A 24400-nucleotide genomic window follows, 5' to 3' on the forward strand; every position below is an offset into this window, starting at 1 on the left:
GTACTTAACTAAAGAAATTTGCTTTAACAAGTTGAGTTTGACCTTTACAGAACCTTAGAAACCAAATAGATTCCACTGACGCCATGTTTTACTTTATTCCATACATTTAATGCATACAACACTCAATTTTTTGGCTTCAATAAAATTATTAATTGATGATCTTTTGGTGACTATACCCTAGTATTACACATTAGTAGTTGCTTGCTTCCTGGAGTGTCATAAAAAAATTAAATATTGCAAAGAAGAAAGGCAAATTGAGTTACCATAAAAGTAAAACAATTGTAAACGCAAATGTTTATTTGACTTATGTGAAGATGGCGTTAGTGTTCTCTTTCATTTGTGACTTTTTAATGTTGTTAACAGAGATTCCGGACAAGGCGATCTTTTTCCTTTTAAATCTAATAGCAATTTCTCTAAACAAAGCTTCAGTCTTATACAGTATTAGTAAGTTTTTATTATTTTGTTTTCCTATATTTCAAGTCTTCACTGTATTAAAAGAAACAGACTGCACATTAAAATGTAAAATGGGTTGTTTACAATTAACAGCTTGCTTTTATTTTGTTAGTGTAATCAAACTCTAATTATATTGCCCACTAATGTTAGAATTAATATAGTTTTATGCCCTCAGAAGATCCTTGGATGACTTAAATTACTTATATGTCATACATAATGGAAATTATCTGGACAATTGGATTAATGTTTATCATTTTTTACACAAGCACAGTGTCTGGGACATGCAATGAATAGACACATCGTATGCATAGTTGCCAACTTTGAAAATAAATTTGGTGGATACTTCTGGATAGATGCATCTAAGCACATCAAACAGAGTCTGCGTACCTTAGTGCACAACAAATCTCAATGTATAGATGGGTCCTTTCTCATCCATGTTGCAATGTGTATACATGTGTGCACGCATCACGGCAGTGTCTACCTGCAGTCGGGTGTGAATAGTCACACCTGCAGTTGCACCATGCATTCTTATGTATCGCAGGTGTTACTATTTGTACGTGCCAGTATGTGGGCACACTTGCCGCAGCAAACGAATTGCGGGTGTGAATAGTTGCATCCGCGATGAGCAAGGATGTATCTGCACTAAGCTTTCTCATATTGATTAGATACAGATAGAACAAATGTATCACAGACAACATGTGTTGCTGACCGTATAGTGTACACAGTGTGCCATATGCTATTATTATATACATGGATGTATGTGCATGCATATTTCCTCTCTCACCAAAGAAAAATTTAGTTATTCTTCACAACTTATAATTTAAGTCCTCAAACACTAATCCTAAGAAAACAACCATTATAAAGGTCTAATTGTGTTACATAGACAAGCCACTGCAAATATACATTTGTGGAGTACTGTATACTTGCACACAGCTGAGCTCTATGTGCACAAATATAACATTCCTGTCTGGACTCCAGAAACATGATCTACTATACACAAACAAAATAAGAAAATTATTGCACATTTAGGGGCTGATTATTAGTCTGTGCACGGGCACAAACAGTGAGTTTTTGTGCATGTACAAGTTAAAATGTTAGCATTTTAGCATTTGTCCATTCTGGTTCTATGAAAAACAAACCTACACTGGAAAAACCCCACTGACCTAAATGTCATACATATAAGGTTCATCATATATCACAAAAAGTAACAAAAAAGGAACGCATATGAAAGAAGTCCACAGGAAAATTGCACATGGAAAAAAAAGCACCAATGTTATAATGCATTTTGCATGTGGGCTTTTTTCTGGTTACCATCCATCCTGTTCTGAGTTGTAAAGAACTCGGACGAATGTCTTTTCATGAAATTTGGTGTTTCAGGGTGGCAGCAATGTGCGCATTGAAACATTCCCTATCTTGTGAGCATGTCATGGGCATTTATCTAAAGCCTCATGAGATTCTGAGTCATTGGTACAGGAAAGGGAAAACCTGTTTGTGATGATCTCTTGCACCTAGTATAGGGATTTTGCAAGATGGTTGCCGCGGCTGGCGTAAAATTATTGAGCAACATGGGTTTTCCACTTGCACATGTGCTAACCCACATGAATTCTCACATTAGCATAAGAAACCAGGCTTCTGTGGCTTTCCGCAACTATAGACACTTTGTATGCTACTGAGAATCAGCCTCTTAAGAAACAGCAACAAGTTCTTCAAATGCTGAGCAGTGGTGGACCTACAGTTTTGGGGCCCTGAAGCGTCAACTGTTATGTGGGCCACTTTGCAACCAGAAACAATAGGGCAACATCCAAGGCCCAATGGAGGAGAATGGGCTAAATTCTTGAAACTGACCCATACAGTGAGTCCTTTCCCACCAGCCTGTGTTTGTGAGGAAATGTCAGATATTTGGCATGATGAGAGAGTCTGTGGGGGCAGATGTGGTGGGTGACGGGGTGAGAGAGTTTGCGGGGCAGATGTGATGGGTGACAATGCCAGAGTCTGTGGGGCAGGGCTGGTTACAGCACCCCACTGGACCCTTTAATGTCTACCTCTCACAGTACTCCCCCTTCAATAATCACCTAACTGCCCCCCCTTCAATTAATCACCTCACAAAACCACCACTTCATTAATCACCTCACATCACTCTCCCCCCCTCCTTTCATTAAACAGCTGACAGCACACACTGCTACGACCCAGCAAATTATCTTATTAGATGCCTTGTTGTCCCCAGCTCTTTCTTAACTTTCATGCTCCTAGGATGAGCCCTCAGGCTCCACCATACTTGGGAATGTCACAAAGACAAGTTCTTATTGGTGACAAGTGATATAGTACATAAAACAAGAGGTGGAAATGGTCCCTCTGGGATTAGGAGCCCTGAAACTTAAGCTTCATTTGCTTTATAGTAGATCCACCCTTGATGCTGAGTAGTACAACATTATAGACTAGAAAAACAATAAAATACAGTAGGTCCCACCCCAAAATCACACCTTAACAGCACATACTGTACCAGGGAGTCTACATGCTTTTTATATTTAAGAAAATATGGCATTTTGAGAAGCAAACAAATGCACACCTTTATGTGATATCTGTCAGTTGTACAATTATACAGGATTCAACTCTACTACTGTTAATGTTGTTTTTATACTACATATGTGAAGTACTATGAAGTGCAAAGGGTTCATATTAAATAAATACAGTTAAGCAGTCTAAAATTTCTACTTATGTATAAATTATGTTTCAAGCATAGTGTTGCCCATAATGTTGTCACTTTTCTTTTTGTCATAAACTCTTCTGGTTGTGGATGACCTGTTGCTGTATGTTAATTAGCTCTGGAACTTTCCCTCAAAAATCTTATTTTTTTTTTGTATATAGTAGACCTGTTTTATGTTATCACAAGCTATTTTCCTGATGCTGTCTGGGCATTTTTCATCTCATCTCAAGTTCTATTTCTCTTTCTCCACCTCTTACTTAGTATTCCTCTACCCTATTGCCTCCTCTTCTGTACTGCTATTTCCCCCCTCTTCTTTCTGCTTTTCTTACCTTTTCTTCTTTTTAAGACTTCAGTACAGCCTCCCCTGCTGGCTCATCTTCAATTCTTCTGTGTGTTGTCATGCTGACCAGACACGGGCTGCAGTATGTGCTAGCGACCTTTAACTGGTTTCAGTACCGCATGACTAGCCAATTCTGCATTTGTAAAGGGAAACTTGTAACAAAAATGTAAGTGGACTTTAATTGCTGTTTTAAGCTGGTCATGTAGTGATCTTAAAATATACGCCCCAGTGCTTGATAAAAAAAAATATAAATAGCAAAGACCATCAATGTGTCATAAGCTTTTATTTTCAGGATATAAAGGTACATTTCTCCATGGAATTTATTCGTCTCAAAAATATGAAATTAATTACACAAGCAATATACCTCCCTATGTTATCAGAAGATTAACAGAAGATTGCTCTGTCAAAGTGTCACCTTTCATTTTTCACTTTGTTGAGAGCTGTCAGCCCAAGTTGTTGACCAATTTCAGAAGCTGGCAGTTGTGTCCTATAGAGCTATCAGTGTCTCTCTATTTTTAGCAGAGGATTCTTCCACAACTTGACAAGATATTCAAACTAATAACAAGCTGTCAAAGTAATAAACTTTGAAAAGCTGCATTCACTGATGCTTTGCGACCAGTGCAGGGGAGATTTAGCCCAACGTATATAAGATTATAATTTGTTTGGAGGTACTTAGGGCAGGTAAAAATAAATAAAATTGTAGGTTTCCCACTTCAGAATATTAAAATCCCCAAAACACTGGCTACTATATAAATGGGCTTTAAAAGAATACACTAGAGTATATCTAGTATTTTCTTATTGGGTTTGATAACATGGCAGCAAAGATTGACATTTATCCTGTTTAGAATCAAAAACGACTGTCCATCCTCAGATTCTAGTCAGTGTTGAATGACCTTTTTTGCCTGTAGTGAGTTTCATCTTTTCAGGGTATCAGGTTGTGTTCTCTGTTTTTTGATCCGCTGACGAAAAGGTCATAGAGTGTTGTTAAAGGTTAAAAATAAGATAAATAAGGATGATCTTTTCATAGGCAATTTTCTTACAAGAAACTTTTAGACAATGGAACGCTTAGCTGCTATTTCAAATACGCATCTTAAAGTGAAATATGGACCCAAGGCAGTGCAGTTAATGGAATTTGACCATTTACTCTGTTTTTACTGAATGTTTGTTATGTATAAATGTATAAAAACATATCGGAATAACTTGTCACTTGGTCATTAAATTTAAAAGTCACATATGTCTTCTTAATAATGCATAAAAAGTGGCAAAGACAAAAGTGCATGCTATAATTTATCCCTTCTCATTTTACTGATTTTATTCTCAAATGACAATTATAAATATAACATTTTAATGCAGAGTACGTAACTTATTGATGTGTCCTTAAATCTCTTCTGCATTTCAAGGTTATGTAGTCTAGGATGTTTTTATTTCATTTTTTTTAAAGTGAGCATTGAAGTTGTAAATCTGTACAAATATAAACAAAATTTGAATATTTTATGTACTGCAGCTGTCATGAATAAATTAATTACATGGTTATTCATGACTCAGTAGACCTGGGTATTGAGACTTGCCGCTGGTTGATTTGGGGAATAATATTTAGTTCAGGAATAAAATCCGTTAAAAATGTATTTCTTCCATACTAGACGGTTGCTTAAGTGCTCAGTGGGGATGTGCAAACTAGATGAGTACAAATGTGCTTTGAAAATACTGAGGATGTGATTTTTCTTCCTAAGCCCCTTTGTAGCAGTGCTGATCAGATGGTCACTATTTATCAAGATGTGTATGCTTATTAAGTAATGAGAGGTTAATTTAAATGTGTTTCTATCAAAACACCTGTTAGAAAAAAAGAATTGACTAAAGTGAAAATTTTAAGTAATTCTCAATAACATTATTCTGTGAAAAATGTTTTTGCATCAGTTTAACCATAAATACTGTAATTGCAGTATCATAAGTTCTCAGCATAGTAGTTAAAAAATGGGGTGGGGTAATATGTACCATAGAAGTTAGCAGAGATTTTAACCACACTGCTGTTTTATGCGTTCATTTGTGCCGACACCTCACCAGTAATTTTTGCGTACACATTTGCAAAATTGTCTGGAATCTTGCATTTACTAACATGAAGTAAAAATATGACTTGCTTTGCAAAGGCAACATGCGGGTTAAACCACAGGCACCAAGGGAACAAGGTTATCTACTGTAGGTGGCAATCATAATTACAAATTATGTCTAATACAGTACTTTCAGGTTAGCTCGGTTGATTTAGGACAAACCATGTCTGAGACATGTGACATACTGTATGCATTAATCACACAGAACATTATGATGAAGATGTGCACACCAAAGCTTAAGTTTTTCCGTTTACCATTTTTCCAGTGTCGTAGGTCCTCTACACATGGTTTGCAAACCTTATGTGGTGACCAAGACTTATCCTGGTCTCCTAATTTGATCCCATAATGTGCCAAATAAACTTATTTCACAAAGTATGTGATGGGTTTTCTTTGTTTCACAAGAATAGAGGTACCACGTGTGTAGCAAAATAAGTCTGAGTCATTCAAACAGCCTCTATGGGAGGAATTCATTTTTTCAACAAAAAAAACCCCCAAAAGTTATATTGACATTAGTTATATGTTTAGCCAAAGTGTAATAAGCTGCAAAACATTAATTGAACAAGACAACACAAAAATTATCCATCTATGGATATCAGCAGCAACGTAAGTGTTACGGAGAAATGCTTAGCTTCTAGAATAGTACCTTACATATGTCGAGAACCATAGCTATTTGTGAAAAACGGATTACATTTGTAGAGATAGGTGTTCTCAAGGCACATATTCCTATTACACAGACACAGCGGTTAAATTATGCACAGCTAAAGTATATTAATTAAATAAACTGGAAAGCTAATATATTTTAAGTATATGATTTGCTGTATCAGTTTGAAGTGTTATCCTGTGTCATTTTTGTGTAACATATCGGCGGGGTCATGGAAGTTTTTGCAGATGAGGGTGCCCACTTGTAAACTCTCGGTGGGCCCCCTCCTGTTCACGGCTCAGTAGGCTCCAGCACTGTGCTAGAGTCCACTGCGCATGCACATGTCTGCAGAAACATGGTGCCTGCCATGTTCTGGAGATTAAGTACTTCTGTGCATATGCGGTGGAAATATTAGTGGTGATTTTTTTGGTGGCTGCAGTGCCCAGTGCGGGACTCTTGAAAAGTAAGTATTAAAACATGGGTGCGATATGTGCACTCTGGATCCAGGGGCACATGTGCACCGCACACATTACACCGATTAGAGAAATGCCAGTGGGTGGGAGTATATTGCTCAAACCAATGAAATCTAAAGTCCAAGGACTCAAAGAGTAATATACACTGTGAAAGATGAAGCAAAATAGCAAAAGGACACGGGGAATAGCTGAGATCATTATATTTATACAGCTAAAGGTAAAAAGGGGAGGGGAGTGGAAGATGTGCATGAGAGGCCAGATAAGGAATAAAGTGCAGAGGTTGGTGACATCTCCAGAAATGTTTATTCACTGTATCTGGGACCTTAGCTAAGCTAAACATAGACAAAAGTATGAAATTCTAAAGCATACTTGCCTACCCCCCATGAAGCTGCTGGAGGCTTCCGATTTTTTGGGTTGTCCCACGCAGCCCCAGAAGGTAAGTGACTCTCCCGCATCCCGATGACATCTTCCCGCTTCCTAGTGAAGCTGGCAGTACGGAGATAAAATGAATGTATTCTTGGCGGCTCTGTGAAAGGGCGGCACTAACTCCATCATTTAGCCCCACCCCGTACCAACGGACCCGTGACATAACAGTTTGCTCCTCCCCCAAAGAAGCCTACTGTGGGGGCGGGGCTTCTCACTCAGAGGAGACGCAGCAGGCTTCTCCCAGAGAGGAGAATAAAAAGGTAGGCAACTATGTTCTAAAGCAGTAGATAAGAAGATATAATTTTAAAGAACCACTGAACTAAAAATCTTTGTGCCTAATTCCAACTTGATCGCAGCAGAAAAATTGTTCTCTAATGGGCAAAACCATGTGCAGTGGAGGGGGGAGATATAGCATGTGCAGAGAAATTTAGATTTGGGTGGGATATTTTGTTTCTGTGCAGGGTAAATACTGGCTACTTTATTTTTAGGGCTGAAACACATACGCCGGCTCCCGCCGCCTGGCAAAATCCCGCCTGGCTTTTTACCGCTGCCGTGCTGCAGAGACACATGCCGCGCAATGTGTCCTTTCACACAGCATGGCCCCCGGCACGGCTGCCGGCTTGCAGTCGGAAATATCCACTGGGAGGTCCGGCTACCGTGCCAGGGCCGTACCGTCTTTGAAGGCAGAGAACCGTGTGTGTGAAGTTTTTTTCAAGACGTGTCTGCTGCTGCGCATGCGCACAGCATTACACACGGCTCAAAGCCGTTCTGTGTAAAAGACTCTGCCAGATGGCAAAAAATCCGGACAAAGTTTTCCAGCTTTTTGCCATCCGGGAAAAACCGGAGTGTGTGTTACAACCCATACACTGCAATTTAGATTTCAGTTTAAACACACCCCATCCAAATCTAACTCTCTCTGCACATGTTATAAGTACCCAACCTGCACTGCACATGGTTTTGCCCATTGGAGAACAATTTTGCTACTGCGATCAGGTCTGAATTAGGCCCTTTATTTCTCACTTTACTCACATCCCAAGACTTCTATTTCATTTTTACTGCTGTGTTTCACACTTTCCCATTCACTCACATTACACTGCATTGCCCAGCCCCTCTCTTGTTTTTAACCAGAAGTAGATGTGGTTCTGCAGCATTATAGCAACTAGTTACTTTAAACTTGCTAGCTTTTGTTATAAAACCAAATGACTAAATCACAGAAGGGAGGACAGATATGTTTCCTCTTTAAACGTATCCTTCACATTTGGAGTGGGCACAGATATCTCTTGCCTCAATGATCCATGATATGGGCAAAAGCTATTAATTTTCACAATAAGTCCATGTAATACTGTATATTTTATTCAGAAACAGAATGCATCAGCTATCCCTTCACTTTGATAAAATGTGGTGTCCTTCCCTATAAAGGCTATGTTCTTCCTTCCATTAGGCTTATGACTTGTATTATACTTTATATATTCTTCAATCTTTGATTTGACACTGGTTTGTATATTGTGTTTATTTTTAAGCATAGCAGGTTAATATCAGTAAAGAGACTTAAACTAAGGTCTGGAACTGTTTCATAGTCACCCAAAGCTCAGCTGAGGACTAAGAAGGGGGAAGACAGTAATGGCCAGTGTGGGAACCTAGATTAGGGACACTACCCTACGCAAGCCTGTGTGATGAATTACGTTGTGCTGACCCAATACCACTAATTAAACCTGAGTGAATAGTGTATAGCAGGCATGTCCAAACTGCAGCCCTCCAGCTGTTGTGAAACTACATATCCCAACATGCCCTGACACAGTTTTGCTGTCAGAGAATGCTAAAGCTGTGTCAGGGCATGCTGTGATGTGTAGTTTCTCAACAGCTTGGGCCGCAGTTTGGACATGCCTGGTGGATAGTATAAACTTTTCAAAATGTAAAATGTATGTTTTTTTATCACTGTTTCTGTAAAAAAAAAAAAAGTGTGTGGGGGGTTTGCTTATATCTTTCTTCATACTGTGGCTTATAGCTTTCTTCATACTCATTTCCTGACATTACCTAGAGAAACACTGCAAATTAAACTACTTTGGTATTTGGTGCTAATAAGGAGTAATAGGGACATGTACTAAGCAGTGATAAAAGTGGAGAAGTGAGCCAGTCGAGAAGCTGCCCATTGATTTTGCCAGCCTGAGCTGGCATTACTATCACAGGGCACATTACAAGTATGGGAAATGCGATGTGGGTTACTTAAAAAAATGCAGTTAAAGGGTTTGGAGCAGTTTTTCATGAAAACTGCTCCAAATGCCCTTTAATACATTGGAGTGATACTAAAATAATGTGAAACGGGTGTGAAAACACCCTTTTTCACATTATTTTAGTAAAAATAATGTTACTAAATAGGCCTCTAAACCACCTCCAGAGATCAAAACTCCCTCAGCATCCAAAAAAAAAAAAAAAAAATAGAAATCTGTTATTAAAATAGGGTGAATTTTGGGATACAATTATAGAGATCTATAACAAAAGCAAAATATTTGGTACTTTTAAATGGCTGCTTTTTTCATTGTTTAACAACTGTTTAAAAATGATAGAAAGCTATTTTTTAAGCACATGTATGCTGTAGTTATTTTAGGAGTGCATAAAATGCTTGTTAAATGAGTTTTTTTAGTAATTTTAAGCCACTTTAAAAAATTGTTAAAATCTCCTGTAACTAACACCTGCAACGTCCCATCCATGCAACACCTCCATATACCTGTCCCACATCTTTTAACCCATTATTCTGTACTTTGCAGAATTTTACCCAAAGAATGACATGTAATTATTACCCAAAGTAAGCTCATTCATAAATTCTAATTGCATCATTCATTAATAAGGGGTATCCTAAGGGTTCTGAACCAAATGACAACATTTTTACCTTAAAATACCAATATTCCCTGACACTACCCTGCTCTGAAGCTGAGAGAAATAATCTCTGGTAATCCTATTGAAAATACCATGTCTAAAATTCTCATGGCTAATTGAATAGGAAAAATCTCATGGCTGACACACAGCGCAAATAAATGCCCCTTTAGTAGTGTGTTTATTCAGGAAGATACTGAGGCACTGATTTTTGGGCACATGGAGTAGGGAACCCCACCAACAAGATGCAGTGCTTCAGTTTCCTTATGTGTGCAGTTTGTTATTGTCTTTATTCTGTGTTAAACAATGATAAATGTACTCCTTAAGCCTTAAAGGTTAGGGATGCCTGGACAGTAACTGTAATATAACATTGCAGAAAATAAAGTAACAGCAATAGAGTTCTCTTATTGTGGTGATAGAAAACCTTTTATTGCCGTTGTCCAGCGTTACTGGTAGGCAGCGGTAAGAATTTACTCATTGAATTGCTGGTCAAAATGGTTCCCTTCTGCGCATGTATGTCCCGGCCCAATCTCACACTCCCTTTAGCAGATTTAACAAAGGAAAGAAATGGGAAAAAGATTTGTTAAAAATAGAAAAAAAATGTTTGTTCATATGGAAAAATGCTATATTTTACTATCAAAGGCTTTTTTTGTGTATCAGTACTGCTGTCACCATCCAGAAATGGTGATAACATAGGAGGATAGTTGGCGGTAATTGCTCTACTGCCTTGTTACATAGGGAGAAGCCCTGTTTCTGGTAAAGCAGCTGTTCAGGGCTCCCATTCATAAACAAAACCCCTAAGGGTCAGGACATTTTGCAACAACACTGAATGTAAATTGAAAAGCGACATTAACATTTTAATTTAAAACAATAAATGCTTCTTTATTAGTTACATACAGTACAGTAGCATGGATTGTAAGGGGGAATTTATTGTCACCTTTTACTTTAGAACCAGAATTACTGTTTAAAGTGGTTTTTATTAATATGCAAAGTGTTTTCAGGATTTACAGTAGCACTATAAAAGCATATTCATCTTTATTAAAGCAATACTTTTAATGCAAGGAAGATATGATATTGTTTCTAATCAATACCTAACTATCATCATATGTCAGAACAGTCCCTTATGTATATAAATTTGTATTCATAAAAATAAAGAGCTCTAATGGCATAGATGAGAGTCTCATTTACTCACAATTATTCATTATCCACTCTCATAACTGCATAGAGAAGCGATAAAACAATTGCTGTTAAGTTGTGCCTGCAAACAAGGGAGACTCAGGTTAATTGGTTTAATACACTTTCCAATCACATCTGCACAAATTAGTTTGTGTCTTCACGTTTAGCAATATAATGGGTCATGATGGCAATCAAGTGAGAAGGATGTTTTAGTAATGAATAGCTTTTTGATAGTAGGCTGTCAAAGGACAGATTTCAGAGAATTTGGACTTAAGCCCTGAGAGTATTAGTAAATGTTTTTTTATTTTATTTTTATTTTATTACGTTAAGATTTATATGTTGAGATTTTCCTGTATGAACATACAAACAGCTGCATTTTGGCAACATAAACTGAATGTAAAATGTAATATCAATTACTGAAAATTACTTTCTTACTGTAAATGGTGATTTATTCAGTTTCCCATTGCACTGCGTGTTTGCAATACATCATGTTAAATAGGCATTATTTAAAATACAGGTTTACACATATTTGATTAAAATGTTTTAATTAAATTACTGAGACTATTACTAACCATGATAAAAGTTAAAAAAAAATGCAAATAAGATTACATCAGTTTACTCGAATAAATAGTTGTCCTACATTTGACAAACATAATAAATAAATAAATAATAATAAATAAGGGTTAATCTTTGGTTAACTCTTATTAACCGTGGCCACAGGCCTTTTCATGCACCCCTGTGTAATCTCAATTGTTCTAAACCTGTGTCAGCTGCTCCTTAGTAATTTATCGGCTGTGTCAGGTGACTAAATGCAGGCATACATTAAACTTAGTGGGCATATTTGCAGTTATATTATATGTGATACAGTTGCCAGGTTTTAATTCTTAAGGCTTTGTGGCAGTGTAGGACCTGCATGAAGGTGGGGTACCTTGGCGAGCGGTATGCAGGCTTCCGTGCATTGGCCAATTCACTAACCCCATCATTTATTTATTGATGTTGTGAGGACAAGTGAGCTTGCTATGGTGAGTGCTGAATTCTCTATTTGTATATATATATATATATATACATGTGCAATTTAATTTTGAGGATTTGCAGAGCTTGATACAAACACAGCGCTGGACAGATCAGATTTAAATTAACCTTTAATTACGACTATTTTCAGTCTTGATTATTCAGACTTATCTCTAAAGTCTGGCTTGATTTACATTTAATTAGAGTAATATGTACTTTGTCTACTATGTTGTCACAGTGCAACAGTTAATGTGATCCTGCTCTCCAAATGTCATTTTGCGTGAATCACTGACTATGACACTTGCTGTAGTAAATTTCAGACAATATACTGTACAGAGAAAGAAAACATGTTGGATGCATTAGAATGTATTCTCTCTGTAGCTTTTCTTTTTTTTTTTTGCATCTACACTTGTAATACTTCTGTTTTATGGTATACTGTCTTCTCCAATGTCCAGGTCTCGGGATCATGTTTATTACTTTGTTTTGCTTATTGATAGCATACCTCCCAACGATCCCCATTTTGGCAGGACAGTCCCTATTATATGCTGCCAGAAGTTTAGAGGCATTGCACACAGACTGTAATGTAGTGTTAAGACTCTGTTGACTTTATAGGTGTGATTTAGTGTGTTAAAGAAAATGTACCTGAGGGGCTTGAAACGTAGAGCATCCAATGTTTTCACTAGTTGAAAACCTGCAAATTGTTCACCTTAGCCTTGTTCTGTGAAATATGCACATCATCTAAAAACACTTTTTTTATGTGCTAATTTATTAACTGACATTTTATATATTTTTTTCTTTGATGTGAGATTGATTGATGAAAAATCTATGTTGTGTGACATTATACACAGACACTTATGTAATAACGCACAAAATAAAACATTTCTAGCAGTCTTGACATATTCCCTTCCACTTTTTAAGTTTACAGTTGTGAAGTAAAAATTAAGTTTTATTATAAAGCACTGCTTCTCTTTGGAAATATGTGAAATTAACATATTACAATCTGTGTTACATATAACCTAAAAGATAGTTTAGCTTTCCTGTTTCCAGAATTATAGGTTAAACCTTAGTCTGATATTGTGGGGTTTTTTCATGTACTTTAAAAGAGTTACACAAAGCTAATGGAAATACCATACACCAAGATTGCATTTATTAGTTTAATAATAAATTGATCAAAAACGTTTTGTTTTGTTTTATCATCCCTTTCCATGTGTCTGTACAGATATTCAACAGAGCGGATTGATAATATTTATTTGATTATTCTTTGTAACATTTTTCATTAATGCTTTCTCTATAGCCCTTCCACCCTAGATTATAAACTTTAAAATGAATGTAATATGTCTGTAGATAAACTCTGCCTTAGTACGTCTTCATGTCATGTCCAGATGTCCTAATGGATGCTGACTAAAGTACGTTTTTAAACTTCAATGAATCTACAATAACAGTAATATTTATAAAGACTAAAGGGGGCTATTTATTAAACAAAATAAACCTTTTCTGCGGGTTAATAGCTGGGAAAAAATCATTAAATTTAATTTCTCCCTAATTAACACACTGAAAATGCAATCACTGTTTTTTCTGCTTTTCTGTTTCTACATACAAGTGCCGCCCCCATAGCTTGCAATGGGCCTAAGCACTTCTGCAATTTATAAATATATGAAAAGACAAATTGTTTAATACACATGTGAAGCCCTACCAACTTGCACATGCACAAAACCCCATAATACACTTTCTTTAGAATGTATTCACATCCATTCTAGCTCATTCATACACCCATTTTGAAGTGTTATTGAATACGTCTTTCATAGTATCAAAAGACTGCAAATGAAGCACATTGCTGGCTCAAAATTCATCACCAGGACAGCTAGTAACCTTCTAGTCAAAAATGCGAGAAATTCTAAAGAGACCCCTACAGCTCTCCACTTATGTCTATATTTAATGCAGCCTGCAGAGGAACCTAGGTAACTGTACTCTGATACAGTAGAGATGTGTCCTCATACACTGAGGTCTCAGGCAATTTGACTCTGAGTGAGACAGACGTTCAGCACAATGTTCATCTTATTCACATAAATAACTCTGAGCAACAAGACTATTGCTGGCTTGCACTGATCAATTTGATGAGACATTTACATACAGTATGTGTGTGCAACTAATGTCTGAATCTGTGTACAGTAGGGCTCCAGTGCAGCGGCTGTGGGTTTTCTTATGCCAGTTTCTGTTATGCTTCATCTGTTACTTTTTACATGTTTAAAACGAATTCCTGTGCAGACACAGCCCAGCTTCTATAGTACGCTGTAAGTAGTATTTAGCTAAATCTGTGGTGCGATAAAGATGCAAAATTGAAAGAAAAATATGAACGCTACACCAGGCCTGGCCAACCTGTGGCTCTCCAGCTGTTGGGAAACTACAAGTCCCAGCATGCCTTGCCAGAGTTTTACTATTAGGGAATTTTAAACTCTGGCAGGGAATGTAGTTTCACAACAGCTGGAGAGTCACAGATTGGCCAGGCCTGTGCTTCACCTTTTGCAGCATTTAAGTTGCACCTGCTGTTTGGTGTATAATTGTTAGGTGTATGAGGACACATCTGTGTTTACAGTGACTCTCATACCTTCCAACATTTTAAAGGGAGGGAGAGGGACACCTGCACATGTGACCTATTGGAAAATGGGTGTGGCTTCATGGGAGGGACCGCAATCGCTAACCATGCCCCCCGTTTTCATCACTGAGGGGGCATGCCCAGCGCTCTGTGAGCTGCTGGCATGCCTGCTCTCCCTCTGTCTCCAGTGAATAGACGCTGTACCAGTGCCAGGAGGCTCCCAACTGCCCCCCATCCCCACCACAGCGGGATACTGCGTCCCGCGGGTGGGACAGCGGGACAGTTCCAAAAAAAAGGTCCGTCCCACGAAAATCGGGCCAGTTTCGAGGTATGGACTCTGCTTTTTCATACAGTAGCTCACCACTTGAAGATTTATGTGGAGGGAGTTATGAGTAAGAGGAGCAATAAAATATTGCTAACTGTGTAATGGTGGCTTATTAATGTACTCAAACCCCCTTCCAAAGCTTCACATGACTTTGGTATTTCAGTGGTGGGCAGAGAGATGTATGACTGAGAAAGCCCTGAGAAAAAAACACCTGCATGGAACAACCTAAGTGCCCATGGTAAGGTGAGCTAAATAAATGTGCCTGGTAAAGCACCATTAATTAAACTTTTTCAGTACCAATGTGACAATTAACATGAATATTCAAGTTTTACTCAGTATCAATGAAAGTGCCGAATGACACACACACACACATATAATACAGTATATATATATTTATCACATCACGTGATAAAAAATCACGTATACAAAACGTATGTGACAAAAAATCACATCACGTATACAAAAAATTGTATACTAAAATAGGAAATTATTTTGCTGCAGTGAAGATCATAAAAGAGAAATTAAACTTGTACTTAATTTAATTTCTGGGAGTCTGCTGCACTACCGTGAGTGTAGGCTATGCTCACAGATCAAGTGGCCAGGACGTGTTACAGTCGTTAAGTCGATGCTCATTAGGTCAACCACTGAAGGTCGCCAATGCCATTAGGTCAACATGGCTGTTAGGTCGACATATACTAGGTCGACAGGTCAAAAGGTCGACATGAGTTTTTCACATTTTTTTTTTCATTTTTTGGATTTTTTCATACTTAACGATCCACGTGGACTACGATTGGAATGGTAATCTGTGCCGAGTGAAGCAAGGTACCTTGCATGGTGCACTAATTTGGGTTCCCCGTCACTTTACGGAGAAAACACCATCAAAAACAGTCAAAAACCTCATGTGACCTAACGCCCATGTCGACCTAATTGCTATGTCGACCTTCAGTGTTCGACCTAATGAGTGTCGACCTAAGTTGGGTCGACCCATACCCGCCAGGACTTTGATGTCTCAGAATAGTAGAAAATAATCAGTTCTAATGAATTTATCCATAAATGTAAAACCTTTTATTGGATGTGTGCCAGTTCATATTTTTATAACTGATATGCTTGTGCTAATCTTTAACTATAATTTTTAAGAAGATTGTGAAGTAAATTAAAATGCAGTTATGAGATAATATATATAAAAAAGTGTATGTATGAAATACTTATGTAAAATATATCTTCATGATAATTTGTATTTTATTTGCCATTGCACTTATGACTCTCTGAAGTAAGAATGACCTATGAAAGAGTAATTTACTGGTTGGACTTTATAATGTATTTGTTAGAACAGCTTGAGGTTGTGTTATTACTAATTAAATGTCAGTACTAAAATAAAGCAACTAAAGACAACAGACAGCATGTAATTATTGTGTTCTGTAAGAAAGAGAGTGAAAAAATATTTGACAGACTGATAATGTACCCATACTGTACATATCAGGAGTCAGGATATTATAGAAGAAAACATTACCTTAGTGTTAGTATAGTACTGTATGAGATTGAAATTTTTAAATCTGATGCTGATACTAAACATTTAGGATGTCATCAGTTACTTAGTAACATGATAATTCTTTATTGTTTTATTATGCGCATATTAATAAAATTATCACCTGTCTTGTTCTTTTATGGCTACAGAGTGTTTAAGTAACATGCAATTGCCTTAGAATTGTTATGCACACCAGTGCCTGCAGGAAAGTACTGGTGTCAGGACTGTTATGCACTCCAGTGCCTGCAGGAATGTACTGGTGTTTGAACTGTTATGCAAAACAAATGGACTTACAGACAGACTGGGGAATATGACATAACGTACACAGAATGTGATAGGGTAACAAAATACACACAAAGTGAACAGGGAAGCCCAGAGGCTAAGGAACTGGGTATCTCCCTTGTATTAGAACTGCTCAGATGAGAAAAGCAAGATGTTGTGTTTTAATATGTAGAGAACCCGAAATGCTGTTGCTAAGGGCAACAGCAAAACCCTAAAGGGTTACCAACGGGTGTGGCAGTAAACTCCTTGGTCAGAGATGGAATGATAGACACAAGGAGAGTCTCCACAATCCTAATTCTCACTTGCAGTGCACAGGTTCAGCTTACTGCCACTAAACTGACCCCTGACACCTAGCAAAGTGAGACAGGATTAGACAGGCAAGTCTTAGAATACAGCCGCAAACTTGCTAAGTTCACAGAGTAGTAACAGAACCCCAGCAAGCTAAACGACTGACTCCAGTCTTACTGCTAGGTCTGGATTGGCAGAGTGTAATACCAAATCCCCAGGCCTATTTGCAGTAAGCAACAAACAAATACAAAGCTACACAGTACTGGCTAACTTTCAGAAACTGACTAACCAACAAAGATTCAGCAGCATCTGCTTACCCTGAGAAGAGGCCTTATAAAGCAGGTGCTGTCCACGCCCCACTCAGACCTCACAGACTGTGAGCACAAAAACCAGCACCGGATCCCCTGCCATGCACAGAGCCTATAACCACTGCACAGCAAAAGACCCGAACCGGAGTATCAGCTGCGCTCAGGTCACTCCGCTAGCACTTGTCTCCCGGTTGCCATGACGACGTGGCAGCACAGGGCAGGAGACCCTAACAAGAATTTATATTTTATTGTATATTATATTTGGATTGAATCGGAATACCAACAGTTGGGAGCTCAATAGTCAGAATCCCAAAAGCAGAATCCCGATGTTCAGAATGCCAACAGATCCCGGTTTGTTTTTTAACCCTAACCCACACCTCCTGCAGCCTATCCCTAGCTCACCTCACCCTAACTGTAATCACACCCCACGTCCTAACCCTTACCCTCCTCCTATTGCCTTACTATAAACCTAACCCCAGTATTTACCGTCTGGATCATGTCAGTTTCCTATCATATGTAATGCCAGTAATAAGATGTGTGTGTGGGGAACTGACAATGCATATCCACCATGTGGAGCTACCCATTTTTCTTTTCTGAATGTGTTCAAGGATGTACTAAACTTGCACATTGCAATACTCTGCAGGAATTTTAAAAAGTTACTTTTGATACTCATGATGCTGTGCTTGGCCTCAGATTTAAAATCCTATTTATAACAAAACACACAATTTAAATATAGTTCACTTAGATCTAGTGTAGTGTTCTGTGCTCATCTACCTGTCACCTGGTGTGAAGTTAACTTGTTCAAGTTCTTCCTCAGGTAAGGATTGAGCCTCATTTGGTTGTTTAGAAGTGTAGATTTCAATTTTATGTAACAGACATTCAAGACTTATTTAGAATGCTGTTATCTGGAACCTAGTGTATTCCTTAAACATATTGTCCTTATTCCACTGAAGTTCTGTTTAGTCTTATACTTTTGCTCATAGAGTTATTTTATGCAGCACAGTTTTCCTACCATGTAATCCAAAAAGAAGCAATTTACTAATATTATTTTTAGTAATCAACCTCATAGTCTCATCACATAAGAGGGTCACCACCTGGTTTAGTGTAAATTAATATTGTATTCAAAACAGTAATGTTTCTTATGAAGCTGAAACAGTATTTTCCATTCTTCTAGCATGTAGTTTACAGGTGATGTAGTGCCCTTTTTCTTCCAGTCCTCCGTATCCCATATTTTGTATTCTGTTTAGACTCCTCTCCAAGATGAGAAGAGATACAAATAACATGTCTTGAATCAGGGCCTGGTGTTTCACATCATTAGGCTTTGCCCCTTTTTGGCAAAAAAAAAGTTGCTAATCATTGTTCATGGGGCCAATATGGCACAGTTCTATTCTCGCAGACCGGAGATTCACAGCATTATCCTCTTTGTCCTGCCAACTTCACCAGGAGGACCACCTACTGTACTCTTTCAGGGCTATGTGGAACTTCATGCAAATTCATAAGTCTTCTAGCAGTTGCAGGAGAGTTGTGTTTGTATGCCATAGAATATTTATTACATGTTTTGCTTTTTAGCTTATTTTAGGGCAAACTATAATTGTGAATGTATGCTAAGTGTGTATTATACATTAGACATGAGATCTGTAACCATATAAGAGAGTGTGACCACAAGACAACTCTTTTTTTATAGAAGGCATGGTACTCCAAGGTGACATGTAAGACACTTTTTTTGGTTTAAATTTAATTTCTGTATTATAGGAGCAAATACAGAACACGACTAACACAACTGTTCACCAAATATAAGCAAATATTTTACAGAATCCTTTACACATTCTCATAAAATAAAAAAAATTGTAGAAACTTACAATGAAAATTATATTTTTTATACATTTTGTTTGACATGTTTAAGGTCAGAGATATGCTGCTATGTTCTGCTGGATGGTCCAGCAGAACATAGCTGCTCATGTTGCTTTTTGTACAAGATTGCTCTTAGCAGTGATGTAGACCAAGAAGTGCCAATGTAGATCACATTGTAGCTTCTACTTGTCAACAGGTTATATTGAAATTTGTCCCTGTAAATGAGAAAATATGAAATCACCTTAATTATTAATTATAAATTACAATTAGACATACAACATGGATTGCTATTTTAAACCCCTTTGCTGTGATGTACCGTGTGGGTATATTGATATGGTATAATGCAGAAACCTCTCACCTCTGTAATTTTTAATCAGTGCCTCCATCTGAATTATGGTTTCTGGGGAGTGTCCAGGACAATGAACCAGGGGATGATTCAGGAAAGCCACAGCCAACACTAAATAACTCTGTCAACAATATGTGCTGCAGAAGCCACCCTGGAAAATTAATTGGGGAAATTATAAAATGCTGTTTTTTGAAGAGCTATACAGGTTGAATATCCCATATCCAAATATTCCGAAATACGGAATATTCCAAAATACGGAATTTTTTGAGTGTGAGTGAGATAGTGAAACGTTTGTTTTCTGATGGCTCAATGTACACAAACTTTCTTTAATACACAAAGTTATTAAAAATATTGTATTATAAGACCTTCAGGCTGTGTGTATAAGGTGTATATGAAACATAAATGAATTGTGTGAATGTACACACACTTTGTTTAATGCAAAAAGTTATTAAAATATTGGCTAAAATGACCTTCCTGCTGTGTGTATAAGGTGTATATGTAACATAAATGCATTCTGTGCTTAGACTTGGGTCCCATCGCCATGATATCTCATTATGGTATGCAGTTATTCCAAAATACGGAAAAATCCAATATCCAAAATACTTCTGGACCCAATCATTTTGGATAAGGGATACTCAACCTGTATTTTGAAAATAGACTAAATAAAAATAACAGGACAATAAAACAGCGGTGGAATGACACAAGACGTATATAAATTGATTGACATAGTCCCTGGGCTTGTTTGGATAAACAATACTTACTTGAGCAAACAGTACAGTATCTGTAGAATTGATGCATGCGAGAATAATAAGAGCGGAATCAGTATGGAAAGATGTACTGATAAGAGCAATGGCAATCAACTATGTGAAATGAGTTATTTCCTGATGATATATCAGCTTGACAAGAGAATGAAAGATATATATCTCTGTATGGTAATATTCCAAAACTCCACTCCTCAGGAAACCCTAAAAGTACATGTTTTACAAATCTCCTCAAGTACACAAGTGAAATATTTAGCACCACCTGTTGATATTTTAAAATGTGTCAGCCAGTAATGCATACACCTGTGCATATACTAGGAGATCTGGAAAATATGCACAGTTAGGAGTTCCCGAGGTCTGGAGTGGAGAAGCACTGCATCACAGCATTAAACATAGAAACATCACAAATTGTAAGATCAACCAAAAAGTCCAGTAAGAATACTGTGTTGCCATTTGTGTGCGGTTGGTGTGTTGCTGTTACAGTATACATTATATAAACACTTCTGTCCTACCCTCCTTTCTGTTCCTATCTTGTTTCCCTTAGCCAAACACAGTCCAACCCCTACTTGTAAATGATTTATATGTGAATTAAACACATCTATTTATCTGAGGAGGCTCCAGTTTAGGCACCGGACCCTGAGGTCTTCTCCAACATGGCCAGCTGGTAGACTACCCTTCCTCAGTGGATTCTATGAGCTACTTCCACTTAGCTCCAAACTGCAACTTTCCCAGTGGTCTCTGTCCCTTGCTTTCTTTGGGACACAGACTTTTCCAGCTGCCAGCTCTCTCTCGCTCAGGCTCTGCAGTATTGTGCCATTTGTTTTGGCTCACCTGTACCCGGTCTATACCATCTCACACTCCTCTCTAACCTCCTCCAAAGCTGTCCTGGATCTGCTTGGCAGGAACCAGATTTAAGGGCTCTCTTTTGGTTATATCCCCTCTTGCATGTTCATTAAATTTCACCCCTTTTTCACAGCAGATTTCTGGTTGACAGTGTTAGCTTAGGCATAAAAGCTTTCACTCTAGGCTACTGTGACTGTAAAAATGTGTTTGCTTTTGAAGAAAGAGTTAAATAAATTACATCTCAACGAAGTGTGTTTTGTAACCTACAGGCTAAAATATCTCTTTCTCAGACTACCAACGTCAGTTATCGTAAACATTGGCACTTTATCCAAACACTCATCCTTATGGAGAACTTTTACCCATTAGACCAAAAATACTTTATTTTACATGCAGTTAAATGTATGAAATCTATATCCAAGAATGGGTATTAGAGAGTTCTCTCCATTACAGTTATAGAGGTTGTTTTAAAGGCAGGTTCCTAGGTGATAAAACTGCATAAATGTATACATCTGTAAGGCTAAATTGATAAAATTACCTTTATCACAGTATGATATGTAGTAGCTCTGCAGTCAAGTCATCTAGTTGAATAGTATGGTTTTCTGGAATTACAGCTCATCTATTGTTTATAGCGTGTGAATGATGACTTCTCAATGCCTTATCTTTTAGAACTACAGTATTAGGTGTTCCAGGGATGACATTTTCAATCCTATCTCTACCTCTGTGTAAGGCAGTAATACTTTTTTTGTTGGTTAAAGGCAGTGGCATAACTACCACCCCCACAGCCACTGTGGAGGCTTGGAGGCGCAGGGCTGCAGGGGCGCCGCCACTGATTCAGAGCAGATTGACATGCAGTCAATCTGCTAAATGTCCCTCCAAAAATTGCCGCCGCCATGGAGGAGACATGCTAGAGGTCATACGTGACCTCTAGCGTCTAGGAAGTACTGGGATCCATGGGAGCGCATAGTGCTGGCTACAGTCACGGCACCCTGCCACCACTGGTAGCGAGCATGAAAACCCCTTAGCAACGAACATTACCCACTGGAAACATGCATAACATCCAGCTCATGAAATCCCTGTAAACAGGCATGACACCCATTGCATGAAACCCCTGGCAACAAACATTACCCACTGGCAAAGAGCTTGACACCCCGCGCATGAAACCTCTGGCAACGAGCATAACACCCAGCAAATGAAACCCCTGGCAACGAGCATGACACCCTGAGCATGAAAACCACTGGCACCGTGCATGGAATCAAGATCATGAAACCCTTGGCAATGATCAGGTAATTTCAAAGTAGTTAGAAGCCTTTCTGTAGGGCTTAATGTGTAATGTGCATTGCGGTGTGTGGCATAATGTATAACGGGCATTGCTGTGTGTGGCATAATATATCATGGACATTGTGGTATGTGGTATAATGTTTCAGGGGCATTGCAGTGTGAGACATAATGTAAAACGGGCATTGCGGTGTGTGTCATAATGTGTCACAGGCATGACGGTGTGTGGTATACTGTATCACAGGCATTGTATATGGTATAATGTCTCAGGGGCATTGCAGTATGTGGTATAATGTATAACGCGTGTGTGATATATATATAATGTACTGTACCACTCTTCGGTGTGTGTTCAACCACCAAAGGCATGCGTATCTTAGAGTGCGACCGCACACCCAAGTGTTGTGACAAAATAGAGTGAAACAGATACAGAATAGGAGGAAAAATAATTCTGAATATGCTGTACAATTTTTTTTTTTTTAAAGTTAGAATTTTTATTGAGGTTGATCAGAAGTCATAACATAACAAAAACAAACTTGTGCAGGGTAAGGATATCGAACAAGAAAACCAACATTTTACATATCAGATCAGAACAATAGAGACATTTCTATGAAATTATAGGCCAACAGGCATTAGTAACATGCACCCTGCAAAACTCTAGTCGCGTATCTGATCAGTCTCGTTTTATTTTACCGATATAGTATAAAATTTATACCAAATCTTGGTGTAATCTTGTGAGGAGTAAAAGTAGGAAAGAAAAAGAAAAGGAAGGAGGAAAGGAAGCTAGAGAGTGTATCATAATAAAAGGGAAATATTGGGGATGTTACAAATAAGGAGATTAGAAAATAGGAACAGTTCTCTGTATTAGTGACTGAGGGGGAGATAACAGAGGTGATGGGGGTATCAGCAGAGTCAGCAGATTTAGCAGTATCAACATAGTCCGGGCATCAATAAAGATCGAGCGAGGTACCAAGGAGACCAGATGTTGTGGAACTGTGCCACAGTGTTATTCCTCAGGCTTGTAATATATTCCATGTTGGCTATATAGTTAATTTTGGATATCAGCAATGCCTTGGAGGGAGGTTTGTGGTCTTTCCAGCATTTAGCGATCAGAGATTTAGCCGCCATGCAAAGTAGCATGGTAAGCTTGTCTTGGGTTTTAGGTAGTAACGGTATGGGAGCATGCAGTAGGGCAGTTTCAGGGGAAAGGTCTTGATTATGTCCGCATGTTTGAGCAATAAGTGCTCCTACCATTTTCCAAAAAGGGCGAATAGACGGGCACGTCCACCATATGTGGAAAAAGGTGCCCTCCTCTCCACAGAATCTCCAACACAGATTTGATGTCGTGGGGTAAATGGAATGAAGTCTGGAGGGGACTAAGTACCACCTGGTGTAGACTTTATAGCATGTTTCCCTGAGTGCCACACTAATGGAGGCTTTAGCGATGCGCATTCTGATTTCTTCCCATTGATCATCTTCCAACGGATGGGAGAGATCTGATTCCCAGGCTAGTTCATGGGGTTCACGGGCAGGCGGATCTGGGGTCAGAATCGAGTTGTATATTGTTGAGATATTACCCTTTTTGCCAATTGAAAGTATACACATATGTTCAAAGGAAGTGGGTGGTTTCAAAGGGGTAGTTTTAAGCTGAGATTTGAGAAAGCTAAGAATTTGGATGTAATGGTAATGACACGAGGATGGCAAACCAAGGCGTTCCTGAAAATCCCCAAAGGAGGTCGGTGCTGAGTGGCCTTTAACATGAATAAATCTCGTGACACCCTGAGATTGCCATGGGGCTGCTATTTTT

At 38.3% G+C, this 24400-nt stretch overlaps 1 protein-coding gene and 1 long non-coding RNA gene across 6 annotated transcripts in view; one reads left to right on the forward strand and one right to left on the reverse strand.

Moving 5' to 3' along the window:
* LOC134932570 (uncharacterized) overlaps positions 1-3649 on the reverse strand; it is an 88920-nt gene extending 85271 nt beyond the window's left edge. For all 3 annotated transcript variants that reach the window (XR_010179400.1, XR_010179399.1, XR_010179398.1), the window contains exon 1: positions 3487-3649. This is a non-coding gene — a long non-coding RNA (uncharacterized LOC134932570). The remainder of the gene's footprint in view (positions 1-3486) is intronic.
* Positions 1-24400, forward strand: part of TBC1D22A (TBC1 domain family member 22A) — a 1169061-nt gene that overhangs the window by 1130189 nt on the left and 14472 nt on the right. The window lies entirely within an intron of this gene.

The sequence above is a fragment of the Pseudophryne corroboree genome, chromosome 6 (assembly GCF_028390025.1).
Source record: "Pseudophryne corroboree isolate aPseCor3 chromosome 6, aPseCor3.hap2, whole genome shotgun sequence".
Lineage (NCBI taxonomy): Eukaryota > Metazoa > Chordata > Amphibia > Anura > Myobatrachidae > Pseudophryne > Pseudophryne corroboree.